The following is a 22,157-nucleotide window of genomic DNA, read 5'->3' on the forward strand; positions in this document are numbered from 1 at the left end:
GCGGCCGTTTTAAGAGTCATGCCACGTAGGCATGTCTACCTATACACAGCGGTAGCGACCACTTCTTAATTTCCAATGTTATGGATAATAGATATAAAATGAAGATCATTCTTCTAAGATGGTGGTTACATCCTGTACTACGCCCTGTGTGACCACCCTGCTTGGCACAGAAAAATATGAAGCAATGCTTACATAAAGTAGTCTACTAATCAATTAGAATGCTTACACAATGTGCTACGCCATAATGAAAAATGTATATTGTGTGTACGCAATACAATAAACTAGAGAACTACTTTGACCCAGTCTTGTGTCAGCGTGTGGTTTCTCTAGGCACGTATTACCTAATTTGGAGCAGGACACAAACCTGGAGCAGGACACAAACCTAGAGCAGCCACTTAGAACGCACCCAAAACACCAACATGGTGACCAAGGAAAGATTGGTTTGTAATCACGAAGTGGACCTCTATCTCCAAGCTTTGGATGCAGGGGACTCCCTAGACGTTCTAAATAAAATAAAGAAAACGAAGACGTTATTGGGTGTTTTTCTTTAAGATGGTGTCACTAGAGATTTTCCAGAAGTCTAATGAGCATGTTCCGGCACGCACATATGCTTTCCGTAGATTACGTGTTGAGGGTCAATGTCCAGAAGAAAAGCCATTGTCTAGATCATAGATGGGTCCTACCAATGGTAACATAAAGACATACGTAAAGATGGCCAGCGCAGAATGTGTGATTTCAAGCCTTTATTAGTTCAAAACTAATGTGATACATTTCAGGTGTTATACACACACCCTTAATCGTACATAAAGACATCTTCCTAATATTCTAGGACAGTTCAAATGCTCCAGGAATACCAAAGAGCAAGACAGGACATGAGAGACGGTTACAAAGCAGTTAAACAAAGGAGACCGTGTGGTGGACAGCGTGACCTCTATGTGATCCTGCTCCCTATCATTCAGGATGGCTACCACTCATGTGAGCCTGATGTCAGGCGCAGGACAAGCCATGAGAACCAGCCTGGTGTCTGCTCCTAATTGTTGCTTAAGTCAACAGGGGTAGAGATAATAAAAAAAAAGCCTCATTGCTGTAATTGCCGGGGGAGATAATACATGACCCGGTCCATTATTTATAAGGATGTGGCTAGGCCTAATAATACACTGCCACTCTGCAACACGATTACAACAAGCGGGACAATGTGAAGCTGACCGTGGCATTAATAATGGAGGGAAACTTTATCTTGCCGGAGCTCAGTGTCACTTGGCCAGCGGTCTGTTGCTCCTGGAATTTAGAACAATCTGATGTCTCTTTTTCCTTCTACTTGCTATCATATCTATTCTGCATTGGGTTTACCAATTCATTTTTTTTAAATTTATTTATTCTTTTATATATCTAGCGCTGCATTTCTAACCTCACACCAAAGTAGATACAGTGTTGAGTCAGGAGGAGCATAGCCAAGCTTCAGACACTAGAGCAGGGGTCTCAAACTGCAGATGTTGCAAAACTTCAACGCCCAGCATTAGACAGCAGTTAGCTGCAGCAAATGGCTGTCTGGGCATGTCCAGACATGATGGGAGCTGAAGTTTTGCCGCCAGTTTGAGACCCCTGCACTAGAGGCTGCACACAGCATGACTATTGTCTGACTCCTCCCACTTTGCGGGGTCACAATGAGCAGAGAACCAGGGTCTGCTGAGTACTCTGCATTGCGGGAGAGCGCAGGAATTGTGGGACGTGCAGGTATAGTGTGTGACCACCCACAACATACTTAATATCACCAGCAGGTCCCGGGGTCCCAATGCTGTCCTCTACTTGGTACTGCAGCATAACAACCCCATTCAGTGGATAGACCAACAGTGTTTTACCCCGTGGTAACCCCTTTAATGTATAATCAAAGCGAGTGTATGGATCAGACTGTGTGTGGATTGCATTGTGAGGACGGCTGGCCTTAATATTATGCATAATCAAAACAGTCTGATGCGTTGTATGAATCAGGTTTTGATGGCGTGTTTCTCCCTTCTATGCCGGATCACTATGTGCTTTTTTTGCTTTTACAACCCAGAGACAGCGAGCGAGAAAAGACAACGCATAATATGCAGACGGCAGAACATTGCGTGAGCTAAAAGCAGAAGTGCTAGTCAGTGGTTTGGATAGAGGTGCAAAAATGAGACAGTCCAAATACATTGCAGACTGTCTGCCGTTCCAATCACGTGACTTTATCAAAAGCCACAGGCAGGAAGTCCTTGGAACAGATGTAAGAACTAGAGATGTAAGAATGAACCTACCGCAAACACTTCTGTGGGCTTTTTTCTCTCTTTCTCTGCAGATTGCTAAATTACAAAAGCAAATGCAGATTTTCTAGCAGATTGTAACTGTAGTAATATTAATGCAATACATTCCTGCACTTGGCGATGGAAGCCATGCAAGGTCTAAAATGACGTGCAACTACAATTGCCAGCAAGCCCTGACTAACTGCCTGTAGTTGATGATGACAGCCTACAGAACACAGCCCTTCTGTGTGCGGTGTGTTATACATAGCCTCTACCCCTTACAGTTATCTGGTGCCAGGGGACTGCACACAGGAGCCCAGCACTGGAGACATGAAGACTCTCAAGGGGTTTAGCTGAAACCTCACATTACCAGAATGCATATTTTCTCTATTACTGTCCCGCGTCTGGCTCCATAGCACCTACTCACCGTGACTGTCCTCTCTTCCCGTTTCATTTCTCTTTCTTGTCTGTCTCATTCCAGTATCATGCTACAAAAGCAAGAGTCACCGCCTGTGCCAAAGTAGGCTGAAGGAGCACTTTAGGGGTTTGAGATCTAGCGGGATGTATTGTGACCCACATATGAGCTCCAGGAGGTCCTCCTGTGCCCATTACATTGAGAATGGCTTATAAATAGTTGCATAAACCAATATGTGACATATGTGGGGGATGTATACCAATAGACCGCAGAACACGCACAGATCTGCCCACCTTTACCTGTCTGGAAATGGTAAGACTCCGCCTTCTCATGATAAATTCTTCAAAACACCTCTCCTGGGTGACATACATATAGCATAAACAACTACCGACAGAGTATTGCGGTATCAAGGTTTTTGTGTTTTTTTTTTTCCATAAGCTGGTCATCTTATGAGAAAAGGAAGGACATATTCATACATCTATCTTCTGATGACTTTAGCAACATTAAGAAAATCCTTAAAGGGGTTATCCAAAAACTTTATATATCAACTGGCTCCAGAAAGTTAAACAGATTTGTAAATTACTTCTACTAAAAAATCTTAATCCTTTCAGTACTTATGAGCTGATGAAATTGAGTTGTTCCTTTATGTCTAATTGCTCTCTGATGACACGTGTCTCGGGAACCGCCCAGTTTAGAAGCAAATCCCCATAGCAAACCTCTTCTACTCTGTGCAGTTCCTGAGACAAGCAGAGATGTCAGCAGAGAGCACTGTTGCCAGACAGAAAAGAACAACTCAGCTTCAGCAGCTGATAATTATTGAAAGGATTAAGATTTTTTAATAGAAGTAATTTACAAATCTGTTTAACTTTCTGGAGCCAGTTGATCCAAAAAAATGTTAAGAAAATATTTTTGGAAAATCAATCATATCTGCACTAAGTCTCGTTATGCAATGTACACAAAGTCAGCCACTTCCATATTCTGACTGACCCGCCATATTGAATCAATTCTTCATTTCAGTGTTTTCCAAACAGTTGTTGTGAAACTACAACTCCCAGCATACACGGGCATACTAGGATTTCTAGTTTTGCAACAACTGGAGACACACTGTTTGGAAAAAAACTGCTCCATTTATTGGCACATTATACAGCTATATCTAATATTTTATATTTATGTTTTTTTTAATACTGTTTCAGAACCTTCCATAGAATTGTTAACTTTTTAATTGCTTCATTGTATCCAAAATAAACAAAAATAAATCAACATTGCATAGTGTTGAATGAAAATCTCCTATAATTTTGTGTACACAGTACCTGTGTAGACCTTTATGTCTCCATGGTAACAGACTACAAACATGTAGTCTGATTCTGTAGGCGTGTCTTAAGGTCCCTATACACTTTGGTCAAAAATCTGCTAAACCTGCTGGGTTTGGTGGGGCCGACTGAAGTGTACAGGGTCTCTCCTCTGGTAGAGGATGTCAAGGGGTTGAGCACGAATAATCAGCTGCTCCAAATGTTTATCTGTATGAGAGATAAGGAGAGATAGCTGTTCAGCAGACACCTACTGAAGGCATATGGCTATCTTTACCCCACTTCCCCTGCTTCTCCTTCTTCTACAAACGGTAAGAAACCAGAGAAAGAGTAACACATGACTGCAGAATCAGACTACGCAGGGTTTGTTCGTAGTCTGTAACCATAGAGACACATATTCCTGAATTCAAGCTGTATACTAAAAATATGGGAGACTGATGAAAAAAGAATTCTATTGTTATTCTATTCTATTGAAATCTCTAAACTATTGCATCAAGCTATACATTGGGCAACTGGAGAAGAGAGCCAAAAAAAATCAACCGATTCTGGAAAAGGGTGTCCAAATATGTCATGTATCTCTGGGCTATGAGTCTACGGGATGTGCTGTTATAATGATGGTGTTTTCATGTCATCTATTGCATCATGTTGTTACTCAAGGAATCGAAAGAGGAGCCTGTCCTGACAGTGACCCATACAGTGATCTCATAGTCTACAACAAGTTCCCTATTTCTATGTGTGTGTATGGTGCATTGCAATAATACTAGTGTGCCACACTAAATTACTCATACAGAACGTGAACCAGTACAGAACATACAAAGTCCCCCACATGTGGGAACCAAAACAACATTTGGGCTGACTGGCTGCAACCCTTCGTAAACCGAACCGTATGGGAAGCATAAGTACTGAGGACAACACTGGAGTTAATAGATTTTCTGAGCTCTGAAGAAAAAACAGACTATATGGAGCAATAGCATATAATAATGAAAGAAGTTATACTCACCTGATAAACCCTGTGCAGCTCCTGATCCCCCAGTCTTTATTTACTATACCATGCCCATATACCCATGTGACTGCCGCAGCCACTGGTGTTAGTGGCTACAGTAAGAGACATCTGAGGCCAGTGATTGGTTGCAACGGTCAAGCGGATGTAAAGGCATGCCAACCAAAGCAAGGGGCAGCAAGGTAAATCAACGACTATCAGGCAACACCATAGTGTCAGTGAAAATAGTATTTTCGTTTTGTAATGCCATTTCCTTTACTTAGTCTGTTTTTATCACATCTCCCTTATTTTTCCTCCTTCTTCTGGTCTCACAGTTTCTTCCCAAAACATCAACCAGACAGGATGTAACTCAGGATCAGTACAGGATAAGTAATGTAATGTATGTACACAGTGACCCCACCAGCAGAATAGTGAGTACAGCTCTGGAGTATAATACAGGATATAACTCAGGATCAGTACAGGATAAGTAATGTAATGTATGTACACAGTGACCCCACCAGCAGAATAGTGAGTACAGCTCTGGAGTATAATGCAGGCTATAACTCAGGATCAGTACAGGATAAGTAATGTAATGTATGTACACAGTGACCTCACCAGCAGAATAGTGAGTACAGCTCTGGAGTATAATACAGGATATAACTCAGGATCAGTACAGGATAAGTAATATAATGTATGTACACAGTGACCTCAACAGCAGAATAGTGAGTGCAGCTCTGGAGTATAATACAGGATATAACTCAGGATCAGTACAGGATAAGTAATGTAATGTATGTACAGAGTGACCTCACCAGCAGAATAGTGAGTACAGCTCTGGAGTATAATACAGGATATAACTCAGGATCAGTACGGGATAAGTAATGTAATGTATGTACACAGTGACCCCACCAGCAGAATAGTGAGTACAGCTCTGGAGTATAATACAGGATATAACTCAGGATCAGTACAGGATAAGTAATATAATGTATGTACACAGTGACCTCAACAGCAGAATAGTGAGTGCAGCTCTGGAGTATAATACAGGATATAACTCAGGATCAGTACAGGATAAGTAATGTAATGTATGTACACAGTGACCTCACCAGCAGAATAGTGAGTGCAGCTCTGGAGTATAATACAGGATATAACTCAGGATCAGTACAGGATAAGTAATGTAATATATGTACACAGTGACCCCACCAGCAGAATAGTGAGTACAGCTCTGGAGTATGATACAGGATAAAACTCAGGATCAGTACAGGATAAGTAATATAATGTATGTACACAGTGACCCCCCCCCCCCCCCCAGCAGAATAGTGAGTACAGCTCTGGAGTATAATACAGGACATAACTCAGGATCAGTACAGGATAAGTAATATAATGTATGTACACAGTGACCTCAACAGCAGAAAAGTGAGTGCAGCTCTGGAATATAATACAGGATATAACTCAGGATCAGTACAGGATAAGTAATGTAATGTATGTACACAGTGACCTCACCAGCAGAATAGTGAGTGCAGCTCTGGAGTATAATACAGGATATAACTCAGGATCAGTACAGGATAAGTAATGTAATATATGTACACAGCAGAATAGTGAGTGCAGCTCTGGAGTATAATACAGGATAAAACTCAGGATCAGTACAGGATAAGTGATGTAATGTATGTACACAATGACTCCAGCAGAACAGTGAGTGCAGCTCTGGGGTATAATACAGGATATAACTCAGGATCAGTACAGGATAAGTAATGTAATGTATGTACACAGTGACCTCACCAGCAGAATAGTGAGTGCAGCTCTGGAGTATAATACAGGATATAACTCAGGATCAGTACAGGATAAGTAATGTAATATATGTACACAGTGACCCCACCAGCAGAATAGTGAGTACAGCTCTGGAGTATGATACAGGATAAAACCCAGGATCAGTACAGGATAAGTAATATAATGTATGTACACAGTGACCCCCCCCCCCCCCCCAGCAGAATAGTGAGTACAGCTCTGGAGTATAATACAGGACATAACTCAGGATCAGTACAGGATAAGTAATATAATGTATGTACACAGTGACCTCAACAGCAGAAAAGTGAGTGTAGCTCTGGAATATAATACAGGATATAACTCAGGATCAGTACAGGATAAGTAATGTAATGTATGTACACAGTGACCTCACCAGCAGAATAGTGAGTGCAGCTCTGGAGTATAATACAGGATATAACTCAGGATCAGTACAGGATAAGTAATGTAATATATGTACACAGCAGAATAGTGAGTACAGCTCTGGAGTATAATACAGGATAAAACTCAGGATCAGTACAGGATAAGTGATGTAATGTATGTACACAATGACTCCAGCAGAACAGTGAGTGCAGCTCTGGGGTATAATACAGGATATAACTCAGGATCAGTACAGGATAAGTAATGTAATGTATGTACACAGTGACCTCACCAGCAGAATAGTGAGTGCAGCTCTGGAGTATAATACAGGATATAACTCAGGATCAGTACAGGATAAGTAATGTAAGTCTTTCCAAACAAGTCCACTCAGTAATCAGATGATCACCACAGGTCCAGTTTGTTCACCAGCATGTCCTGACTACACCAGTATGCTTCTGCAAAACGTAGTTGTATAGGGCCACAATCTTCAGGAGCATCTGCCCCCAAAAATACCCCAAAACCATTTGTTTGTATAGTTTTTGGTGTTTAAATACTATCAGAAGTGAAACATTACAGTAAAGCTGCACACGTTCATCGCCCTGACTTTTCCTTGTTCTGTAATTCTTGTCCATTTAAATATTAAAATATCTTTAGAGAAAGATGGCGGCTGCCCGAGCGTCTAAAGAAATGATTATTCTGCTACATGGGGCCAGTCCTAATACAAATATAATGAGACAAGAGGATGAATAGATAACTATTGGAACCTGGCTGCAAGTTATTAATGGACCGTCAGACCTTAAAAGTAGTTTCTTGGCTTTATTTGTGCATTCATAACCCCGGCCGGTCTGGTAAATAAAAAAAGGGAGAAAAAAAAAAAAAAGAGGAAAAAAGGATAACAATTGTGTAAAAACAAGAGACAGACTTTCTGTCACCAGACTTTAACTGTGTGATCAGAGCAGGCCGGGAAGCGGACCCTTATCTGTCTGAGTTCAGGACATGCTGACTAATACCCCCTATTCAGGCTGCAGACCTCTGGCTCCACAATCTATATGCCCTGGAAAGGCTGCCTGATAACTTACAAGCTCCCATTCTGTCCTAATGCGAGGCCAGCACACACAGCACTTCTGCCTGCTACAAGCAGATATGGATGATAACTGGCAAGACGCAGTGTATGGTAACAGGAAAGTCACATAGGCATGGGGAGAGGGCACGAACCACCCCCCAATACATAGACCAGCTGTTGCAAAACTACAACACCCAGCCGAAGGCTGTCCGGGCATGCTGAGAGTTGTAGTTTTGCAACAGCTTCAATATGGCTGCTTTGTCAGACAAAAAATCTTTTCTGGAAACAGGGAAAGCTGTGGCAGTACTGAGAGCCCTGCACTGGGAACTGGCTGCCACCCAGCTTTTCCTGAAGTGGATATCTGTCTTGTAAAGCAGCCATATCAGAGCTCTTTAGGAGACTGGGAAAGCTTTGTGGCATGCAGTAAGCATACTGCGTGCCACCAAGCATTCCCAGTCTCCTGAAGCCCCAGTAATGATAGGCAGCTCGACGTCCCTGTACTTCTTTCCCTATGCCCTCTCCCTGCCCCCACAGTGATGTCTTTTCACCCCCTTAATTTTCTCTCAGCTCATAATTAGAGATGAGCGAACTTACAGTAAATTCGATTCGTCACAAACTTCTCGGCTCGGCAGTTGATGGCTTTTCCTGCGTAAATTAGTTCAGCCTTCAGGTGCTCCGGTGGGCTGGAAAAGGTGAATACATTCCTAGGAAAGAGTCTCCTAGGACTGCATCCATTTTTTCCAGCCCACCGGAGCACCGGAAAGCTGAACTAATTGATGCAGGAAAAGTCATCAACTGCCGAGCCGAGAAGTCCGTGACGAATCGAATTTACTGTAAGTTCGCTCATCTCTACTCATAATAAATCTTCTCTTGCCCGCCCACCAGGCGCTCTGCACCTACGTTTTGGGAGCTCTTCAGGAGACAGGGAAAGCTTGGGGGTGTGCATACTGCATGCTACCAAGCTTTATCAGTTTCTTGAAACCCCAGCAGTGATAGCCTGCCCCCGGGTGCTCTGCACCTGCCTGCCAGACAATTAAATCATACTTTACCATGATGCGATCAGGAAATGTATAAGTCCTGATAGCGTTGCTCATTGGCTGTGGAGATTGTCAGTATTGCAACATCCCTAAGCTCTACTATATTTGTATTTGACATAAGAAACATGTGTACCAAGTTTAATAGACATTTTTATAGCCATTTAGAAGTTATGCTGACGCATACACCTAAACATACATACGTTTATATATATATATATATTTACACTTTGTATGGTGTTCTGGATATTATAAGGTTACAGGTAAGATTGCCTTTCATCATCTGACCCCAGTATGTGCTGCAATGGTTGTATACTGGGAATGTATGATGATCAAAATGGCCCGATAGTGCACAGCTAAATGTTTCAACATCCACGTGCAATCTTTACCCCATTAGGGTTGGGGTCTTCAATAGAGGTCACTGCAATGGCACAGAAAGGGTCGGAGATAGATGTATAGGTGATGCTAAGATGTGTTCTTATGGTGTCAGCTTTTTGTCGGCCTATATTACTATCATTTTCTGTGATTTTGCAAGAACTTACCAATAAAATGCAGGTCCTTGCATCCATATTATGCAGATGCCAAGTCCGTACATAACATAGGGGCTAACCATCCATACGGCTCCTGTGTGGCCCATGGACAAAAAGGCCCCATTCTAGTTGGTGCCATTTCTTTTTCTATTGGTAACAAACGGCAGAACTCCTCTATCTAGGGAACTGTATTGTCAGCAAATTAATGGAGGGGAGAATTGACCAACAGATCATGGAAGGCAAAGGGGAAGTAAACACAAGACTTCTTTTCTGGGGGCAAAATAGGACCCCATAATAGGAGGCCCATATTGATATTTGCTATGGGGCCCCCTCTATATATGCAGTAAGTACAGTAAACAAGAGTAAAAAAAATCTGTAGGTTTGTAGAGACAGTAAGTTACTTTCTGTGATGACTTTTATTCCTACACATCCTATCTAAATCAGTTGAGAATGTTCTCCATGGGGTAATGCAATGTTTTTTTAAAGGGGTCAGTCAGATATTTTGCTGTAAAAAATGTATGTAATATTTTACAGCAAAAAAAATGTTTCATGACAAATATTCCATACATTTAAATGTTTCTTACCATACAGTAATTTAAGTAATCTGCCTACTAGTAATTTATCTCAGACTCTCAGACTTCCTGTGACAGATAAGGTGAAGTAGCTGATAGTCATTGGGGTCAGGTAGGGTTAATGCCAACTCATACAGACATCATAGGGCACAAGCAGCTTAAAGGAACACTAAATATGTTTTAAAATAATTAAATAAAAACAATTAAAATATATCTATATAAGTTGATGTAAAAGAACGCGCTGCAGCAGGAGTCCCCCCCCCCCCCCGCAAAAATATTTTTTATTTCCACCCCTTGACTAAACCCCGCCCACAGGCTGTTCCCCAGACAAAAGTGGAAGAGAACAGCAGGTAGGAGTGGTTTAGTCAAGGGGTGGAGATTAAAAAATATTTTTGTCCTGCAGACAGCAGAGAGGGAGGGGGGGAGGCTCCTACTGCAGCCAATTCTCTTACATTCACCCCTATTTTAGTGAAGAAAATCCTGCAGTCTGCTTATCTACTATTTAGAGGTGTCACATAAAATGTTATTCTTAGATCCAGTACTCCTATGACACAAAGGCAATATAGAAGAAAATGACTGTATATTTAATTATTTGAGCTGTATACATTTAGGGCCCATTTATACTATGGAATCTCTGTGGGTAAAAGGCGCTAGCAGAACAAGCTGGTGCTAGAACCGCTTGGAAATGCACTGTCTCCATAGACGGCAATGCATTTCCGAATGGATTCTGTCAAAAGAATGAACATTTTCATTCGTTTGGAGGAGTGTGGGATTTGGAATTTTCATAGTGGAACGTTCACAGTAAAAATTTGGAATTGTGAATGGTGTAGCAGAATCCCATTGAAAACCATGGGAAGCTGCTGCACTGGATTTTCTGCAGCAGAATTCCACTCAGAAAATAAGTAGTGTGAATAAGCCTTATGCCTACCCCTGTTCATAGCCCCTATTATATGTCCCTGCTTAAGGGCCCCCAATATCTTGCCTAGATGATTGACTTCAGTCTATCTGCATTAAAGCAACACTCCAGCCCAACCCTATATTGCTCTCTCAGCATAAGCATGGGGAGGGTAAACAGCTGCCCCTCCTCTAACCTGGTGGTCCATTTTCACAACATACCAGCCGCAATGAAGACTTCACCAGGAAAATTAGTGTACACTTGAAGTAACTTTGCAAGTGTATATCCAAGAGATGCTCAGCGAGTCTAATCGACTTAGTTAGTGACTTCTTGTCCAAACACATAGACCCCAGTGTGAATCTGCTGGTCAGTGGGGAATCCGGTAACTATGTCCTATATGGAAAGTTGAGACCCCAGTAAAAAAAAAAAAAAAAAAAGTGTGTGTGTGTGTGTGGGTTGGGTGGTTAGTTCAGCCATTTACACTCACAATACTTCTGCTGGGAGGGAAATAAAGTGTTGTGCTGGCATGGCCCTTTAAGTCATTGAGTCTGAGGTGGTCTGAAAGCCACATTTTGTCACCAAAGTGGTTCAGGATACCGTTCTGTCCTTCGTACTTTAAATTGCAGCTTTGCTTCTTTAGAGTAGCTGAGTGTAGACTAGAGGAATTTAAGGAAAGTTAATTTCATTACAGCAAGAACTGAATTTACAAGAAACTAAAGTGAGGTTATACGTATACAGGAGGGAAATGAGCTTCAGGGGTGGGGTAGGGATAGATATATTATCCTTGTGTTTTACTATTCTCTTTTTGTTGCATTTGCATTTCTACCAATTTGTAAAATGTGGGACTCCCATGCGTCTTATTGTATTGTGTTCAGGCAGGTCATGCCTGCACTTGACCCATGTCGTATGATACATATCGCTGCCATAAACCAATAGAAAAACAGGAAAGAACTTGTACAATAAGTGTAATGGAAAGTTTAAATGGAAGAAAAAAAAAGAAGTAGCTATTTGCTGGGGATGTATTACTGGTAATCATTACTTCACTTAGTCTGAAAGACCTTAATAACCTTTACGGTTGCAGATGTAAGGGGAACTTGTTATGTCTTCATTAGGAGACAGACAATCTGTCTTGCGAAAGACTCTGGGAGTTCATTGTACAGGCAAAGTGTACGGGCCGACTGAATCAACCTCTGCACTCACGCCTAGTATCTACAAGATACAAGAACCAACGAAGTCATATGTCAGAAACTGGGATTATCCTATAATACACTAGATAGTGCTACATGGCTAATGATGCATGATGGGTAGGACTTATTACACATAAGTATAGCAGGCATGGATCCAGTATTTGCTGGGGTTGTAAAGTCACACCCCATAAAAGTCAATAAGGAGAGTGTACAATGGATACACAAAAGTTATGGGATTTCCACATTTTTATAGATATTGTTTAAGCATTATTTTGGAAATCTGTTATTTCCTTTATAGGCGTTAGATCCTCTGTTTCCTTTCAGACAAAGCGAACATGTCATCAGGTGTAAATAAGCCCTTAGCTACATAGGGTGAATCTGGGCATACCTTTTTTAATAGTCCTCCCAGTCGGCGAGATAGTTTTTTAAAATTAATATGTAAATGAGGCTCAAGTGCCCAGGAGGTGTACCCGAACATGACAAGTGCCCTGTTAAGTCCAGCCCATGTCCTCTTTATCACCACCTCCTGGCTCACCTGCATCCAACTACCCTCTTTGACTGACTAGATAAGGAGGACATGGCTGTACTCCTGGGCTCTTGTCATGCTGGGCAACGTCACCTAGCTAATTGAGCCTTATTAAATTTATTAACAAAAATGCTTATGTCTTGCTGACTGGAGGACTATTAAAATAAAAAAGGTATGTCGAGAATCCGTTTTCACTGTTTTCCTGATAACAGTTCTGCTTTAAATGGTCACTGTCACCTGGATAAACTTTTAACATGTCCTAGCGACTTGTCAAAAGTTGTGATCAGCGGGGATCTCCGCGTTTACACCTCCTTCGATCAGGAGAACGAGCCAGAAGTCCAGGTTCAGTGCCTTCTCTCCCAGCTCAGTTATGTGATTGAGACACACTCTGAAAGTAAGTCTATGGAGCGTGTCTCAATCACTTGATACAGAGCAGGAAGAGGAATGCATGGCCACACAGTCTTCTCCCGGCTTGTTCTCCCAATTGGTGGAGGTCTGAAAACTCAAAATTTACACTTTAAAATGATAACATTCAAACTGCCTGCAGCCACCATTAGGGGGAGCTCTGAAGCTAATGGAAGACAGATATACAGGGGGAGATTTATCAAAACCTGTCCAGAGGAAAAGTGGCTGAGTTGCCCATAGCAACCAATCAGATTGCTTCTTTCATTTTTCAGAGGCCTTGTTAAAAATGAAATAAGCAATCTAATTGGTTGCTATGGGCAACTCAGCAACTTTTCCTCCAGACAGGTTTTGATAAATCTCCCCCACAGTATCTGACATACACCCCTCACATGTTGTAAATATTTTATAATATGTTTTCATGTGACAAAACTAAAGAAATTACCCTCTTCTACAATGTAAAGTCTAAACCTAAACCTAAGCAATAAAAGTGAATATACCCCTAAGTGGAAATGTCCAAATTGGGTCCAATTAGGCATTTTCCTCCCTGGTGTCATGTAACTTATTAGTGTTACAAGGTGTGAATGGAGAGCAGGTGTCTAAAATTTGGTGTTATCACTCTCACACTCTTTAATATTGGTCACTTGAAGTTTAAGATGGCACCTCATGGCAAAGAACTCTGAGGATCTGAAAAAAAGAATTGTTGCTCTACATAAATATGACCTAGGCTATAAGAAGATTGCCAAGACCCAAGCTGCAGCCCAGTGGACAACACCATACAGTGGTTTTATGGGACAGGTTCCACTAAGAACAGGCCTTTGTCAGGAACTTGGGAGCAGGATCGGCAGGTCTCATATTAAAGATAAGACAAACTCATTAAAGATAGTAAGATGGACAAAAAAGAATAATATTGTGAAATACTGATGTATTTAACCTACAAGAGATCCCCTGACAGCCCTGTATAATAAATCTGACTGGGGTATTAGGAATCTTGTCACTAGGCCAAAACCTCCCTAAGTCTGAAAACAACAACACTAAGAAAAAAATCAAAAAATATGTTGTTATTTGGCTGCTCCTTAAACTCAGCTCTTCACATTTTCCTCAGGTTTTCCATGTTAGAACATCAAACAGTAAATGGAGCGTGCCAGCAGGCAGACGAGAAGTATGAGAAATTTGCTGTTTGGATGCACTTTCAAGAACAGTGAGAAAAAAACAAAAACCTCCTGAGATGCCAAGAACAACTAAAAAGTAATTATCGATATCTCGTCACCTATTCACCACTTGCATAGATCAAAATTACAAGTGATTATAAGAAACTTTGTAATACATCTTATTAGGCAAAAATGCTTTTCTCCTGGTATCAAGCTTCTCCCCCTCTTGCTGCTTAAATCTTCTTCTCTGAAAATCGGCTTAGCTTTGTCCTGTGTCTGCAAGACAAGCATGACAGGTCTACGGAGGGGGGGGGGGGGGGGGGGGTGCTCTGCCCACCAGCTCTAATAGAACTATAAATTATAGATGAATCCTGCAGAAATTTGCTGAAAAATCCATATACAAGTTAAAGAATAAAATAATAGTAATGGTCCTCATGTACACACAGGGCAGCTTATCCAGAAAAGTCACCTTAAATGCTGGAAGTCCTCCAAATATACATATCACAAAAAAGGAATATGTGAATAGTAGGGATACACCGAAAGGGAAATATTGGTCCGAAACCGAAAATTTAGGCTGTGCTTGGCCGAAAACCGAAACCAAAAATGCATTGCCCCGCCCACTTTTTTCAATATAGTTTTTCTAAAATTGTATTATCAGATTTTTTTAATTACTGATGTACCGTACTTGAAGGTAGCACCGGAACACATACGGGGTGGCTATAGAAGGTACTGGCCAGGCTTGCAGCCACAGCACTGCCACTTACATTGACTCCAGAACACACTATAGGGATACACACCTATCTGATTGGTTGCTATGTGCAACTACTCCATTTTTCCTCAGCACGTTCCAATAAATCTCCCCCTTATATCTTTAAAAAAAAAAAAAAAAAATCAGTATGCTTAAAATGTTATCTTCTGACCCCTATAACTTTCTTATTTCTCCCATATATGGGGTTGTGTAGGGGCTAATTTTTTTGCACTGTATTTTTTGTAATCCACGCCCACATTTTAGTCCACACCCACCGATATTATCGGCAGGAAATACCCTTAGCTGAGAAGGCTGAAAGGGGCATTTTCACTGCTGAAATTTCGGTGCATCCCTAGTAAATAGGTATTTCCATCTCAATCCATAAGATATGCCATAAATCTTTACATGTGCATATCAAACATAAACAGGGTTCCCCTATGCCCCACCCCATCCAATGAGGTCAACACCAAAAAATGTAGAGGTGGGTGCACATCTCCTGTGGCCTAATATCATCCGACATGACAGGGGAACCCTGTTCTTGACATAGGTGGGGTGTCCCAGCCAATTTTTAATTAGTATTTATTATAATTTTTTATTTTTTTTGGGGGGGTCGGGACATTTTAATTCATTCTTTTCAGGCTTGAACGGATGGTTTAGAAGGTTGTGGGGGGAAAAAATAACAGTAGAATAAAATACAATGGGTCTCCCCATTCTTTTATTCAACAATCTTACTAGGGTTAAAAAAGAGAGGACCTGCCGATCCTGCAAGTAGAAGCGATTCTGATTTCGTCAGTGAGGTTTGGCAATGTGAGTAACCCTGTAACCAATTTCATTTCCTGATAAATGAACAGTCCACAGGGGAAAGTCAGCCAGAGGGTTTCCGAACTGCCGAGTGCTCAGACATTACTGAGAGACTCCTTGAAGGAGCCAGACTGTCTATTGCTTATCAGTGCCGAGCCAAATAGCACCATGCAAAACAGCAGAACTGCCAGGTCCATTTCGCAGCTCACGGAGGCTCAGCATGACAGCACTTAAAAAACATGTGAGTTAATAATAAAAATATACAAATTCTACAACAGGAAGGGTCACAATGTCAACGCAAAATCTTTATGAAAACAATAAAACAAAAATAGGATTTAAAAAGAAAAAAAAAAAAAAGGAAGTAAAATTATAAGAGCTACAAACAAAATAGCTCACTCCTGGGAAATGCCCTGGTGGAGCTGGGAATCACCTCTTAGCATTTCCTAAATATTATCATGGGAGAGTATGACAAAAGTATTTTAGCTATTAAATACTAAACCTAAACTCCTACGCATTTCAGACCTTCCTGTATTAGCCGATGAAATATGCAACAAAGTTGTCATCCCCTTAATGCAGTGTTTCCCAAGCATGGTGCCACCAGCTATTGCAAAACTACAACTCCTGCACACATTGAAAGCACTCTAAGGCTATGTTTACATCAGCATTGGACCTCTGTATGGCAAGCTCCATCACAGAATCCAAGAGGACTTTTATAAGCAATCTCATTAGATTGCTTTTACAGTTCACTGCCATATGACTGTATGTATAGCAGTATAGCAACTGTGAAATCGGTGATCATCTAGTACTTCCTGCCTGAAGCAAACTGTACAAGAAGACCTCCCTAAGTCAGACACGGAGGCCTTCAGAAGGCCAAATAGCCTGTGATGTAATCAATGATGTCAGTGAGAGCATATCAGGAATAACAAACATGAAGAAGGCAGCATACCAATGTACATATAGGCAAAATGCAGTCTACTAATGCATCGGTAACCAATGACAACCCTGAAAATACAGGCTATAAACAGACAGGGGCCAATGACATCACTGAGAATACAGCTTATTAATAGACGGGGACCAATGACATCACTGAGAACACAGCTTATTAACAGACAGGAGCCACTGACATCATTTAGAATGCAGCTTATTAACAGACAGGAGCCAATGACATCACTGACATTACAGCCTATTACATTCAGGAACTTATGACAGCACTGAGAATGCAGTCCATTAACAGACAGAGGCCATTGACATCACTGAGAATACAGCATTACAATAGATAGGAGACAACTACAACAATGAGAATACAGCCTATTCATGCATCCTATTAATAGTCAGAGGTGAATTAAATCACCAAAAATACAGCCAATTAATAGTCAGAGGTGAATGAAATCACTGAGAATACAGCCTATTAACAGTCAGGCCTCTTTCACACTATGAAATAGTTCCGATTGGGAACTTCCGTCACAAGTTACGTCACTATATCGGGGAAAACTTCCATTACAAGACCCCTGACGGCCGCAACTAAATTGCATTGCAGCCTATGGGGTTTTGTAACTGCCCGTTTGCACCCATATATGCCCGTAATTCATTACGGACGTGATACAGTGACGGGACATCGTGGCGGAAAAATTACTACATGCAGTAACTTTTCCGCCACGATGTCCCGTCACTGTATCACGTCCGTAATGAATTACGGGCATATACAAGTGCAAACGGGCAGTTACAAAACCCCATAGGCTGCAATGCGATTTAGTCACGGCCGTCAGGGGTTTTGTAACGGCAGGTTTTCCCCGATATAGTGACGGAACTTGTGACAGAAGTTCCTAAACGGAAATATTTCATAGTGTGAAAGAGGCCTTAGAGGTGAATGAAATCACTGAGAATACAGCCTATTAACAGTCAGAGGTGAGTGAAATCACTGAGAATACAGGGACACAAAACAAAAAAGTAAAAAAAAAATTAGTTCCTTATCGCTGGAAGGACTATAGAGACATATCCTTACTTTATACTACATAACGAAGAGGACTCCAGCTTTATTACCTATGGAATATATGAGAATCTTTCTTTTTTTGGCCTCTAGTGTGTCAGATAAGTATTATATATTATTGGATGCTATAACTTTCAGCAATGTTTTATCCACATCTGCACAAGCAAAATTAATTTTCGCTAGGGTCGGATTAGCCAAGTCAGAACCCAAATAACGTCAATCAATCGATGAAGGTGGCGGGGCTTGTCCTGAGCCTTGTGCTTACATTTGGTGGTAACAATGTATTCATTGTTTATATCTCAAACCTGTCCGAAAGTGCTCCAGAAAAGCCAGTTTACGTGACAAGTCAACTATATTCCAGGAGATTGACACTTGGGCTTTTGTAGAAGATTGTTGCACCTAGAGGCAGTTGTCCTTAACGCATCCTTCCTGTGGATCTATATATCATGGTGTAGATAGAAGTGCAGGGGCTTAACCATCATGTCGGAGTGTGGGAACATACCATAGCATATGACACATACAGGATGAGAAGAGGAATGAACGCTTATTGAATGCAACTACAGTGAGAATCCTACAACAATAGATGGTTGATTCTACCCACTGGCTGGCAGGAGGTAATATTTCCATCATGTTCATCCATTCTAAGAAGACATGTCAAATACAATGACAGAAGAATATAGGCAGAATTATCTCCATATCTTTCTTTTGTGAGGATCAATCTGGTTCAATAGCTAAATAATTATTGCATATACCTGTCCACATTTGCTCCAATGCATCTAAATGAAAAGTCGCTATTTTATTTGTTTTAAATCTACATAACTCTTCTATAGATGTGTCACCATGGTTAGACAAATCCTGCTCATCATTATTCCAGGCTTGGACAACAGCGCCCCTCACTGATCCATTGGTGCACGTTAGTCAATCTCTACCAAAGGTCATACAGTTGTGGTCAAGAACTGCAGTCAACTCTAATCTTATACAGTGGTAGTATAGTACGTCCAATACAGTATCACAACCCTTTAAAGAGTACCTGTTACCAAATAAATGTTTCAAAACTAACTCAGGCTATGTTCCCTAACTACTCCTAACACAAAAAAATTCAGAGCTTTAAAAAGCTATGTATCTTACCATTCTTCTTGCTCACATAGTGCAATCTCCCAGCAGGAGAAAGTGGGCGTTTCCCAGTAGGCATGACATCACTGAAGCCTGCTGGGGGACCACTTCTGCCCTCACATTGTTGCAGTGCTGTGATGAATAGAAGACCTCAAGCTCTGTACAACAGCTTTCAGTCTGTGCATCTTTCAGTGAGGCTCTTTGCAGCTGTCAATCAAGCTCAGTGCAGAGAAACACTTCCTGAGTTTGGTCTCCTGCCATTACCAGCAGGAGACCAAAATCTGAGATTTTGACCTGACGGAATGTGTTCCGGCCAAGAAGGGAGACCCCTGGTGACCAGAAGTATACAGCAGAAAAACTAACAATTTTTTTTTTTTTAACGGAAGCCAATTACAAAGGTTTGGCATAAGGAATCAAATAGTAAAAATCATGTTTTTGCAATTCTGACCACTGTCACTTTATGCATTAATAACTCTGGGATGCTTTTACTTTTCATTCTGATTCTGAGATTATTTTTTCGTGACACATTCTACAGGGTGGGCCATTTATATGGATACACCTAAATAATGGGAATGGTTACATAGAAACATAGTTCATAAGGTTGAAAAAAGACCAGAGTCCATCCAGTTCAACCTATATCCCGAATGAGTCTCTACTGAGTTAATCCAGAGGAAGGCAAAAAAAAAAAACCCTCATACTAAAGGTAAAAATTCCTTCCTGACTCCAAATATGGTATCAGAATAAATCCCTGGATCAATGTTCTGTCCCTACAGATCTAGCATACATAACCAGCGATGTTATTATTCTCCAAAAATGTATCCAGACCCCTTTTAAATTCTTTTACAGAGTTCCCCATGACCACTTCCTCCGGGAGAGAATTCCACAGTCTCACTGCTCTTACAGTAAAGAACCCTAGTCTGTGCTGGTGTAGAAACCTTCTTTCCTCTAGACGTAGAGGATGCCCCCTTGTTATAGATACAGTCCTGGGTATAAATAGATCATGGGAAAGATCTCTGTATTGTCCCCTGATATATGTATACATAGTTATTATGTCTCCCCTAAGCCTTCTTTTTTCTAAACTAAATAACCCTAATTCTGATAATCTTTCTGGGTACTGTAGTCCTCCCATTCCCCGAATTACCCTGGTTGCCCGTCTTTGAACCCTCTCCAGCTCCACTATATCTTTCTTGTACACTGGTGCCCAGTACTGTACACAGTATTCTATGTGTGGTCTGACTAGTGATTTGTACAGCGGTAGAATTATTTCCTTGTCGTGGGCATCTATGCCCCTATTGATGCACCCCATGATTTTATTTGCCTTGGCAGCAGCTACCCGACACTGGTCACTACAGCTAAATTTACTATTAACTAAATCTCCCAAGTCCTTTTCCACGTCAGTCGTCCCAAGTGTGCTCCCATTTAATACATAATCCCAGTCCGGATTTTTCCTCCCCATGTGCATTACACCTTACATTTATCAGTGTTGAACCTCATCTGCCACTTCCCAGCCCAAGCCTCCAACCTATCCAGATCCATTTGTAACAGTGCCCTGTCCTCTATTGTGTTTACCGCTTTACAGAGTTTAGTATCATCTGCAAAGATTGCTACTTTACTATTCAACCCCTCTACAAGGTCATTAATGAATATATTGGTGATATTAACTTCCTGTTTGTGGCACATTTGTATATGTGAGGGGGGAAAGTTTTAAAGATGGGTGATGACCATGGTGGCCATTTTGAATCGAACTTTTGTTTTTTCAATAGGAAGAGGGTCATGTGACACATCAAACTTATTGGGAATTTCACAATGATGTGCTTGGTTTTAACATAACCTTATTCTTTCATGAGTTATTTACAAGTTTCTGACCACTTATAAAATGTGTTCAATGTGCTGCCCATTGTGTTGGATTGTCAATGCAACCCTCTTCTCCCACTCTTCACACACTGATAGCTACACCGCAGGAGAAATGCTAGCACAGGCTTAGAGTATCCGTAGTTTCAGGTGCTGCAGAATGGGCAAAAAAAAATTGGAACAGGACCCTCAGTTTACGCAGAAGATTTTGTTCAGTGATGAGGCAAACTTGAATGGTTAAGTTAACAAACAAAACCAACGCTATTGGTCTGACACTAACCCACATTGGATAGATCCCTCCAAGACTGTTGGAACACAAAAATTGATGGTATGGTGTGGTATATGGGGTACACATAGTGGGGCCATTCTTCATCAATGGAAACCTCAAGGCCACTGGATATGCAAAATTGCTACATGATGATGTGTTCCCCTCTTTATGCACTGAAGCTGGCACATTCCCTGAGTTTTTCCAGCAAGGTGGTGCACCACCACATTATGGGTGTCAGGTCCGAGCATTCCTAGATGAACAGTTTCCTGGAAAGTGGATTGGTCGTCGTGGGCCAGTTGAATGGCCCCCAAGGTCTCCCGATCTGACCCCCTTAGACTTTTATCTTTGGGCTCATCTGAAGAATATAGTCTATGCTGTGAAGATACGAGATGTGCAGCACTTGAAACTATGGATACTGGAAGCCTGTGCTAGCATTTCTCCTGCGGTGTATATAGTAGTATATAGCAGTGTATACGGATACTGGAAGCCTGCGCTAGCATTTCTCCTGCAGTGTTGCTATCAGTGGGTGAAGAGTGGGAGAAAAGGGTTGCATTGACAATCCAACACAATGGGCAGCACATTGAACACATTTTATAAGTGGTCAGAAACTTGTAAATAACTCATGAAAGAATAAAGTTACGTTAAAACCAAGCACATCATTGTTGTTCTTGCGAAATTCCCAATAAGTTTGATGTGTCACATGACCCTCTTCCTATTGAAAAAAACAAAAGTTGGATTCAAAATGGCTGACTTCAAAATGGCCACCATGGTCACCACCCATCTGGAAAAGTTTCCCCCCTCACATATACTCATGTGCCACAAACAGCAAGTTAATATCACTAACCATTCCCATTTTATTAAGGTGTATCCATATAAATAGCCCTCCCTGTACTTTATGTTAGTGGTACAT

At 41.3% G+C, this 22,157-nt stretch overlaps 1 protein-coding gene and 1 long non-coding RNA gene across 4 annotated transcripts in view; one reads left to right on the top strand and one right to left on the bottom strand.

Annotated features, from left to right (window-relative positions):
• Window positions 1–22,157, bottom strand: part of DYM (dymeclin) — a 382,495-nt gene that overhangs the window by 17,072 nt on the left and 343,266 nt on the right. The window lies entirely within an intron of this gene.
• LOC130294318 (uncharacterized) lies at window positions 944–18,980 on the top strand. The gene is made up of 3 exons (XR_008848461.1): window positions 944–1,734; window positions 14,434–14,576; window positions 18,890–18,980. It is a non-coding gene; the product is annotated as an uncharacterized LOC130294318 (long non-coding RNA).

This window comes from Hyla sarda, chromosome 1, assembly GCF_029499605.1.
Source record: "Hyla sarda isolate aHylSar1 chromosome 1, aHylSar1.hap1, whole genome shotgun sequence".
NCBI classification, from domain to species: Eukaryota; Metazoa; Chordata; class Amphibia; order Anura; family Hylidae; genus Hyla; species Hyla sarda.